This window comes from Poromitra crassiceps (genome assembly GCF_964638095.1).
Source record: "Poromitra crassiceps genome assembly, chromosome: 8".
NCBI lineage: Eukaryota > Metazoa > Chordata > Actinopteri > Beryciformes > Melamphaidae > Poromitra > Poromitra crassiceps.
This window is the reverse complement of record NC_139629.1, coordinates 5,211,653-5,221,652: the sequence shown is the minus strand read 5'-3', so window position 1 is coordinate 5,221,652 and position 10,000 is coordinate 5,211,653. Positions and strand designations below refer to the sequence as shown.

The window sequence follows — 10,000 nt, the reverse complement described above, 5'->3', positions numbered from 1 at the left end:
CCTATATGAAGGAAACCCCCGGGAGGCACGGGGAGAACATGCAAACTCCACACAGAAAGGCCCTTTTGACGACCCCACCCGGGCGGTGGGCACTCGAGGACATGCGGACGGGCACGCACTCCTTCAGCGCTCACAGCGTCCCAGGTGGGAATCGAACCCAGGACCTTCGAGCTGTGAGGCGACAGCACTTACCACTGCACCACCGTACCCCCTAAGATTACTGGTTATTAATGTTGTCATTACTATTACACTATGTTAAAATGTGAATGTTTTTTCTTCCTTGTGGAAAAATAGCTTTTTTGAAGGTTTCCGCCCGACAGCGATGAGAGGCAAAAAAGAGTTCAAATATTCCCTGGCAACAATATGTTCCTATGCAATAAAAGCAACAGTCCCGAGGCAACTCTTTGCACACAATTACTAATAATGAGAGTTCCTAGATTCCTTATTGCTGTAACAGTAGCTCCGCTCATCCAGTCCCCAACATGCAGGTGTAACCGAGGTGAATCAGCGTTGATTCCTCGTGAGTCCAGTGTGGTATAGCAAGTGGATTGATTAAACTCACTCCCCAGTATAAAGGCATGTTCATCAGCTCCACCAAGGGAGCCAGCTCTCTTGGTGGAGTGGTTAGTGTCTTTGACTCGACGCCGTTATACAGGCTGGTAATAGACCTAATGATCTTTGGCTGGAAATTATCTGGCCTTCTTCCCGTTTGGGTCTCCCTGGTTGTGTCGTAGGGAGGAGAGTGTTACAGTCTATTGTCTCCCTGGTTGTGTCGTAGGGAGGAGAGTGTTACAGTCTATTGTCTCCCTGGTCGTGTCGTAGAGAGGAGAGTGTTACAGTCTATTGTCTCCCTGGTCGTGTCGTAGAGAGGAGAGTGTTACAGTCTATTGTCTCCCTGGTTGTGTCGTAGGGAGGAGAGTGTTACAGTCTATTGTCTCCCTGGTCGTGTCGTAGGGAGGAGAGTGTTACAGTCTATTGTCTCCCTGGTCGTGTCGTAGAGAGGAGAGTGTTACAGTCTAGTGTCTCCCTGGTTGTGTCGTAGGGAGGAGAGTGTTACAGTCTATTGTCTCCCTGGTCGTGTCGTAGAGAGGAGAGTGTTACAGTCTATTGTCTCCCTGGTCGTGTCGTAGAGAGGAGAGTGTTACAGTCTATTGTCTCCCTGGTCGTGGTGTTACAGTCTATTGTCTCCCTGGTCGTGTCGTAGAGAGGAGAGTGTTACAGTCTATTGTCTCCCTGGTCGTGTCGTAGGGAGGAGAGTGTTACAGTCTATTGTCTCCCTGGTCGTGTCGTAGGGAGGAGAGTGTTACAGTCTATTGTCTCCCTGGTCGTGTCGTAGGGAGGAGAGTGTTACAGTCTATTGTCTCCCTGGTCGTGTCGTAGGGAGGAGAGTGTTACAGTCTATTGTCTCCCTGGACGTGTCGTAGGGAGGAGAGTGTTACAGTCTATTGTCTCCCTGGTTGTGTTGTAGGGAGGAGAGTGTTACAGTCTATTGTCTCCCTGGTTGTGTTGTAGGGAGGAGAGTGTTACAGTCTATTGTCTCCCTGGTCGTGTCGTAGGGAGGAGAGTGTTACAGTCTATTGTCTCCCTGGTCGTGTCGTAGAGAGGAGAGTGTTACAGTCTATTGTCTCCCTGGTCGTGTTGTAGGGAGGAGAGTGTTACAGTCTATTGTCTCCCTGGTCTTGTCGTAGAGAGGAGAGTGTTACAGTCTATTGTCTCCCTGGTCGTGTCGTAGAGAGGAGAGTGTTACAGTCTATTGTCTCCCTGGTCGTGTTGTAGGGAGGAGAGTGTTACAGTCTATTGTCTCCCTGGTCGTGTCATAGGGAGGAGAGTGTTACAGTCTATTGTCTCCCTGGTCGTGTCGTAGAGAGGAGAGTGTTACAGTCTATTGTCTCCCTGGACGTGTCGTAGGGAGGAGAGTGTTACAGTCTATTGTCTCCCTGGTGGTGTCGTAGGGAGGAGAGTGTTACAGTCTATTGTCTCCCTGGTCGTGTCGTAGAGAGGAGAGTGTTACAGTCTATTGTCTCCCTGGATGTGTCGTAGAGAGGAGAGTGTTACAGTCTATTGTCTCCCTGGTCGTGTCGTAGAGAGGAGAGTGTTACAGTCTATTGTCTCCCTGGTCGTGGTGTTACAGTCTATTGTCTCCCTGGTCGTGTCGTAGGGAGGAGAGTGTTACAGTCTATTGTCTCCCTGGTCGTGTCGTAGAGAGGAGAGTGTTACAGTCTATTGTCTCCCTGGTCGTGTCGTAGGGAGGAGAGTGTTACAGTCTATTGTCTCCCTGGTCGTGTCGTAGAGAGGAGAGTGTTACAGTCTATTGTCTCCCTGGTCGTGGTGTTACAGTCTATTGTCTCCCTGGTCGTGTCGTAGGGAGGAGAGTGTTACAGTCTATTGTCTCCCTGGTCGTGTCGTAGGGAGGAGAGTTACAGTCTATTGTCTCCCTGGTCGTGTCGTAGAGAGGAGAGTGTTACAGTCTATTGTCTCCCTGGTCGTGTCGTAGAGAGGAGAGTGTTACAGTCTATTGTCTCCCTGGTCGTGTCGTAGAGAGGAGAGTGTTACAGTCTATTGTCTCCCTGGTCGTGTCGTAGAGAGGAGAGTGTTACAGTCTATTGTCTCCCTGGTCGTGGTGTTACAGTCTATTGTCTCCCTGGTCGTGTCGTAGGGAGGAGAGTGTTACAGTCTATTGTCTCCCTGGTCGTGTCGTAGGGAGGAGAGTTACAGTCTATTGTCTCCCTGGTCGTGTCGTAGAGAGGAGAGTGTTACAGTCTATTGTCTCCCTGGTCGTGTCGTAGAGAGGAGAGTGTTACAGTCTATTGTCTCCCTGGTCGTGTCGTAGAGAGGAGAGTGTTACAGTCTATTGTCTCCCTGGTCGTGTCGTAGAGAGGAGAGTGTTACAGTCTATTGTCTCCCTGGTCGTGTCGTAGAGAGGAGAGTGTTACAGTCTATTGTCTCCCTGGTCGTGTCGTAGAGAGGAGAGTGTTACAGTCTATTGTCTCCCTGGTCGTGTCGTAGAGAGGAGAGTGTTACAGTCTATTGTCTCCCTGGTCGTGTCGTAGAGAGGAGAGTGTTACAGTCTATTGTCTCCCTGGTCGTGTCGTAGAGAGGAGAGTGTTACAGTCTATTGTCTCCCTGGTCGTGTCGTAGGGAGGAGAGTGTTACAGGTCATTGGCTGTCCTTTGGCTGTGCTCCCCACACTGCTTTCTCCTCTCATCAAGGCACGGCCCTTAGCTGTGGTATAATGAGCATATAGCACGGCCTGGACAATGTAAATTCCAGGACTCGTGGCTCACCAATTATTTATCTATTAATTTGGTCGTGTTCATGAAGGGGAAAAAAGCTTGTGTTTTTGCTCTGCGACATGTTTTGTGTTGTTAAGCTGGTGGTAATGAAATAAACGAGGAGTTACTTAGCTCTTCAACTGGTAAATAAGCCTGTCTCTATTGCTCAACTTCAACAAAGATCGTTTTGCTGTGCTGTGTTAGAGAAGACAAGAGACCAGCTACCTAGTCTGTGCTGTGTTGGAGAAGACAAGAGACCAGCTAGTCTGTGCTGTGTTAGAGAAGACAAGAGACCAGCTAGTCTGTGCTGTGTTAGAGAAGACAAGAGACCAGCTACCTAGTCTGTGCTGTGTTAGAGAAGACAAGAGACCAGCTACCTAGTCTGTGCTGTGTTAGAGAAGACAAGAGACCAGCTACCTAGTCTGTGCTGTGTTAGAGAAGACAAGAGACCAGCTACCTAGTCTGTGCTGTGTTAGAGAAGACAAGAGACCAGCTACCTAGTCTGTGCTGTGTTAGAGAAGACAAGAGACCAGCTACCTAGTCTGTGCTGTGTTAGAGAAGACAAGAGACCAGCTACCTAGTCTGTGCTGTGTTAGAGAAGACAAGAGACCAGCTACCTAGTCTGTGCTGTGTTAGAGAAGACAAGAGACCAGCTACCTAGTCTGTGCTGTGTTAGAGAAGACAAGAGACCAGCTACCTAGTCTGTGTTAGAGAAGACAAGAGACCAGCTACCTAGTCTGTTCTGTGTTAGAGAAGACAAGAGACCAGCTACCTAGTCTGTGCTGTGTTAGAGAAGACAAGAGACCAGCTACCTAGTCTGTGCTGTGTTAGAGAAGACAAGAGACCAGCTACCTAGTCTGTGCTGTGTTAGAGAAGACAAGAGACCAGCTACCTAGTCTGTGCTGTGTTAGAGAAGACAAGAGACCAGCTACCTAGTCTGTGCTGTGTTAGAGAAGACAAGAGACCAGCTACCTAGTCTGTGCTGTGTTAGAGAAGACAAGAGACCAGCTACCTAGTCTGTGCTGTGTTAGAGAAGACAAGAGACCAGCTACCTAGTCTGTGTTAGAGAAGACAAGAGACCAGCTACCTAGTCTGTGCTGTGTTAGAGAAGACAAGAGACCAGCTACCTAGTCTGTTCTGTGTTAGAGAAGACAAGAGACCAGCTACCTAGTCTGTGCTGTGTTAGAGAAGACAAGAGACCAGCTACCTAGTCTGTTCTGTGTTAGAGAAGACAAGAGACCAGCTACCTAGTCTGTTCTGTGTTAGAGAAGGCAAGAGACCAGCTACCTAGTCTGTGCTGTGTTAGAGAAGACAAGAGACCAGCTACCTAGTCTGTTCTGTGTTAGAGAAGACAAGAGACCAGCTACCTAGTCTGTTCTGTGTTAGAGAAGACAAGAGACCAGCTACCTAGTCTGTGCTGTGTTAGAGAAGGCAAGAGACCAGCTACCTAGTCTGTGCTGTGTTAGAGAAGACAAGAGACCAGCTACCTAGTCTGTTCTGTGTTAGAGAAGACAAGAGACCAGCTACCTAGTCTGTGCTGTGTTAGAGAAGGCAAGAGACCAGCTACCTAGTCTGTGCTGTGTTAGAGAAGGCAAGAGACCAGCTACCTAGTCTGTGTTAGAGAAGACAAGAGACCAGCTACTTAGTCTGTGTTAGAGAAGGCAAGAGACCAGCTACCTAGTCTGTGTTAGAGAAGGCAAGAGACCAGCTACTTAGTCTGTGCTGTGTTAGAGAAGGCAAGAGACCAGCTACCTAGTCTGTGCTGTGTTAGAGAAGGCAAGAGACCAGCTACTTAGTCTGTCCTATGTTAGAGAAGACAAGAGACCAGCTACCTAGTCTGTTCTGTGTTAGAGAAGACAATAGACCACCTACCTAGTCTGTGCTGTGTTAGAGAAGACAAGAGACCACCTAGTCTGCCATCTCTGTAACGCAGCACGGTTGAGAAGTGTTCGCACATTCAAGCCTCTCTCTCTTTTTAATTGCTGGCTGTGAGCTTCTGTAAAGCTGCTAGTTCTCATTATGAAAGTTCTCAGACCTGTAACAGTAATGAACCTTGAGCCCTGTCTTAAATTACGCTGTGTTGGGGCCTATAATTTGAGGGAATTGGGCCTGGAAAATCCTTGAAAAGTCTGACATGTTTAAGAAGGTATATAAGCAGGATATGGAAGGCAACTGTGCAAAATTCTGGGTGAATTATTATTATCCCTTTCTCTCTCCCTTTTTCTCTGTATACACATACAGAAAGAGAAAGTGAGAGTCTTGCAGACAGACAGACGGACAATTGTGTATTTCTGGACAGTTGGAAGTCTGTCTTTTGCTCCCTGCAGAGCTGGGCGCAGAGCAGGTTCTGGGTCGATGAGATAGCAGGCATCTGAAGGGCCCTCCCCTCCCCAGGCACCCCACGCTGCACACAAACCAGCCCTGCCACTGCTCTGAGAGTGAGCAGTGGAAGAGATGCAACAGGAGACAGCTGGAGAACTCAAATGATTATAACATGGGGCATCGTCTCCTTCTCAGCTATGATGCATCAATGGATTTACACATGCTTCTTCTGTGGAAGCATCTTGTGGCTCACACGTATTACTCATCATGACACAATCTAGTATAGTATTACAACATAAGCTCTCGTCGCAAAAACGTTTTCAATCTCAGAAACCTCAAGGAGAGCTCATCAAAATAGGGCAAAAAAACCAGTAATGCATCATTAAGAGATTGTCTTGTTTTAAATTAATTAATTGGCGAGAAAACACAGTCCATGTTTTGATCCCGGCATTAGGTCGTCAGACTGTCTGCGTGGTCTGTGAGCTGGAATTATTCCATATCAGAGATGACATGTGATGGATGATGCTGCCTTGAATTTAAGTACAGAATCTCTCTAGTGTGTCTGGCCAGAAGCACGAGGATTTCAGCTGCTCTTATTTGCCCCTCTTGGTGGATTACCAAAATCTGTCACTACGCAATCAGGCCTTGTTATCTGGACTAAAACACTCAGTATATGTCACTCTGTGGCCAATGAAGTGTGCCGTAGCAATAAGGCTCACCATTTTGAAGCCTCATTTTGACTGAAGGAGTGGTTTAACCCATTGATACCTGATGCAGCATTTGTGTGTGTATCCCTTTAAGACCGCGAACCGCGTTAACGTGGTTCACGGTCTTAAAGGGATACGCACACAAATGAGGGATATACACGCAAATGTTGCATCAGGTATCAATGGGTTAAGATCAACTGTAATGGCTTCAGCGGAGCTTTTTCCCACATGTGTTCAAGGGCACGGGAAGCTGGGTGCGGTGGGTGCTGCAGCACCCCCTGGTGGCAAGAGATGTAAAAAAAAATATATATATATATATATATATATATATATATATATATATATTTTTGTTTGTTTTGTTTTTTTACAGTGCACCTGAACGCAACATGCAAAATACCCGCTGAATAAGTGTCCAAATGTTCATGTAATTCTGGCCAATACTCCACTTCTGTTATAACATTTCGGTGTGGAAGATATAATCTTTATGACTAAAAGGCTAAATGAATAGCTTAGAAAATGAATAGCCCCGGGGGCCCATGGTACTATTAATCCGGCCCTGGATATATGGGAGGAATAGCAGGTAGGCTATCACTGTCCCTGATTCCTGAGGGTAAACTGAGTAATGCTGCAGAGAAGAGGAGAAGACACTGAATAATGACATCACAACAGTATAATCCTAATGTTAATTTAAAATGAAATATTCCTCTAAATATGGCTAAAAGTCCAAAAAGGGTGGGAGAGAGAATGAGGATTCCAACACAGCAGTGGGAGCAAGTGGTGACATGGAGGTGAGTGAGAAAAGGTGACTGAATAATGACACAACAGTCTAATCTTAATGTTAATATTCCTCTAATCTGGCGACAAAGTGGCCAAAAAATTTTTGGTCGCGGACAAATTTTCAGCCGTCCCCCCCAATGTTGAATCGGTGGCTACGGCCTTGCAGCACCCCCTACCTAAAAGTACTTCCAGCGCCACTGCATGTGTTCTGGGTACTGATGGGTTTGTCGTGGTTTGGCGGGCTCTCCAGAGAGGTGGATGTATCAACGATAGCATTTCTCTATAATGCTGCTGTCTGTTCCATGAACTGTGAAAGAGGCAGTGTCCTGACAGAGCATCACATGACGTTTGATACAGCAGAAGATATGGCTCTTTATACATGTTGAATACCACCGGCCGCATTTAGCACTGCAGCCTCTGAATGTGCTCGAAGCAAAGCTTGGTGCTGAATAACCCACCCATGTCCCACGCTCAGTGCTACACAAATATCATTATTTATCCAAACCTTTGGCAGTAAATTCTGCTCCGACATTTGACGCAAAATGTCAAAGGGTTCAATTTAACCTTCAAATCCAGTTTTCTGACACCATCAATAAAACAGTCTCCTGCTGAGCTGGAGATGTCATGCTGACTGCAGAATTGGGGAAATATGACGCTGCTATATTTAGCCTACAGTCAGTTGCTGTTGTACTTGTGCGTGGTACACGTGTTAATGCAGAGGCAGGGATATGACTCTCTGATGATGGGTAGCACATTATTGTAGGAGACGGTGGCATTATTTTAAATGTGGGTTTTGAGCTGGGGGGGAGTGGATTTAGACACAGGGAAACGGGATTATCGACAGTTTGTTTATGGTTGAGGAAATGTGAGTGAGAGAAGGAGAGAGGAAAAGAAAGTCATGACTGAATGATTTTTATTTATTTGTTTTCACATTGGTTTAATTATTTTAACAGCATTTGGTGGTATCTTTTAAAGTGAATCAGCATTGAAGTCATTACAAGCTAAGAGACTGCATTCAGAATTGCTTTAGCTGTGTGTTCCTAATGTCTTGGGAGCAAAGCGATATTTATTGCATTCACAAATAGTATGAGGCTGTCAGAGACAACCAGCAGATACAGTCACTGTGCCTGTGAATTATCAATCTGGGAACCCAGAGTCTATCAGTCTGACGACTCGTATGACTCTGGGACAGACGGACGATATTTTGGGGTTTCTGCTGTAGAGCGGACGCCCCCGCCCCTTCGGTCCGATGACATCTCATATGCAGCTTATTATCATTATTAGCCAAAATGCCGTCTGGACCTACAATTGATCAGCTCCAACTCCATTGTAGAGGTGTCAAAATTAATCGTATAATCGATGCATCGCGATGCGGACGTGTGAATCGAATCGAATCGAATCGTTGACAGATGAATCGTTGAATCGTTTATGTTTAAATTTCTGTTGACATTCAGATTTTAAAGCACTTTCTAAGTAAAAAAGCGACTTGATATTTATCTGACTGCTTGTATTAATTGATGAAAAAGTAGCCATGTGCAGTAATAATATAGAAAATTGAGGATGTGATACGTGGAGCTGCAATACTTTGAGCTGTATCGAGATGCATCGTGATGCATCGTGGCATCAAATCGAATCGAATCGTTGACAGATGAATCGTAATCGAATCGAATCATGAGGCCAGTGAAGATTCACAGCACTACTCCATTGTGGCGTCAGTTGGACTGTAAACATTAACCGCTGCGCGCGGAAGCAGAAGTCTTGGCGTGGACATCCACTATACAGTGGAGACCCCGGAATATCGTCCGTCTGTCCCAGAGTCATATGTCATATAGTCTTCAGACTGAAAGACTCTGGGTGCCCAGATTGGTGAATTAGTGATGAGTGAGTTCAATCAGTGTGTTAAATCAAGCATTAGCCTGAAAAATCTAAGCGGAGATTTAAAGGCAATTTGTGGCTATTTTTATGCTTAGTAAATATTGTAACCTATTTCTAGCGAGACAGATTTACACCAAAGCAGCAGGGAAGGTGTTATGTAGCTAACAATTTGTTAGCCTGGGTGAACCCAGCCTTCAATGTGACATCACAGAATTATGTCTGTAGAGTGATAGTACATGGAGGTGTAGAGAGAATTTAGAGGTTGTTGTAATACCTCCTCCTAGACGTAGGGGGCACTAAGTGCATAAAGCTACTCTTTGTTGTGGGACTTCAGAAGAAGTCTATAAAAGGAAGTGACTAACAGCAAAGAGCGTGGAAGGAAAGAGGCGACACCCCGGCAATTTTTGGAAACAGAATGCGCCTCGCAGTGGTCAGCTGCGGTAGCGCTGGCCCCTATAATCAGCCTCTCTAAACAGTAACTCAACGGGAGTTGAACCTCGGGTCCTTTTCATTAGGTATTTATCTTGAAAAAACTAAACAAAGAAAACGAAAAATTTTGCTTAGTTTCCACAATATGGTTGTTGTTTTACATCCCTGCACTACACCACTTCAATCAAGATTTGCAGTACGCCCGGAAAAGATGTGAATCCCCAAAGTTTAGAGTGTTCTCCCGTTGAGTTACTGTTTAGAGAGGCTGATTATAGGGGCCAGCGCTACCGCAGCTGACCACTGCGAGCCTGTGCGAGGTTCTTTTGGCGCTGTCACGCTTCCAAAAATAAAAAATGGCGGAGGCTGCTGGGCGCTGATGTTGCAATGGGGCAATATGGAGCTGTCAGTTCTTTCCATAAAAGTTCTTTGCTAACAGGAAGAGGGGGTCAGTCCCCAGCAACAGGAGATGGGACTGGACCTATAGAGTTATAAGTCCTCACCACAGAGGTCATATGGAGGCTGGGTTTACGGCTAACAATTTGTACATGTTGTCATCTCTAATGAGGAGGATGGTTCTCAGCAATCATGAGCCAAGTGTGTTGAACTTCTTCAGTAACA

At 46.1% G+C, this 10,000-nt stretch overlaps 1 protein-coding gene across 1 annotated transcript in view; it reads left to right on the top strand.

Moving 5' to 3' along the window:
- The window catches only part of stk39 (serine threonine kinase 39), a 51,501-nt gene that overhangs the window by 27,496 nt on the left and 14,005 nt on the right, over positions 1-10,000 (top strand). The window lies entirely within an intron of this gene.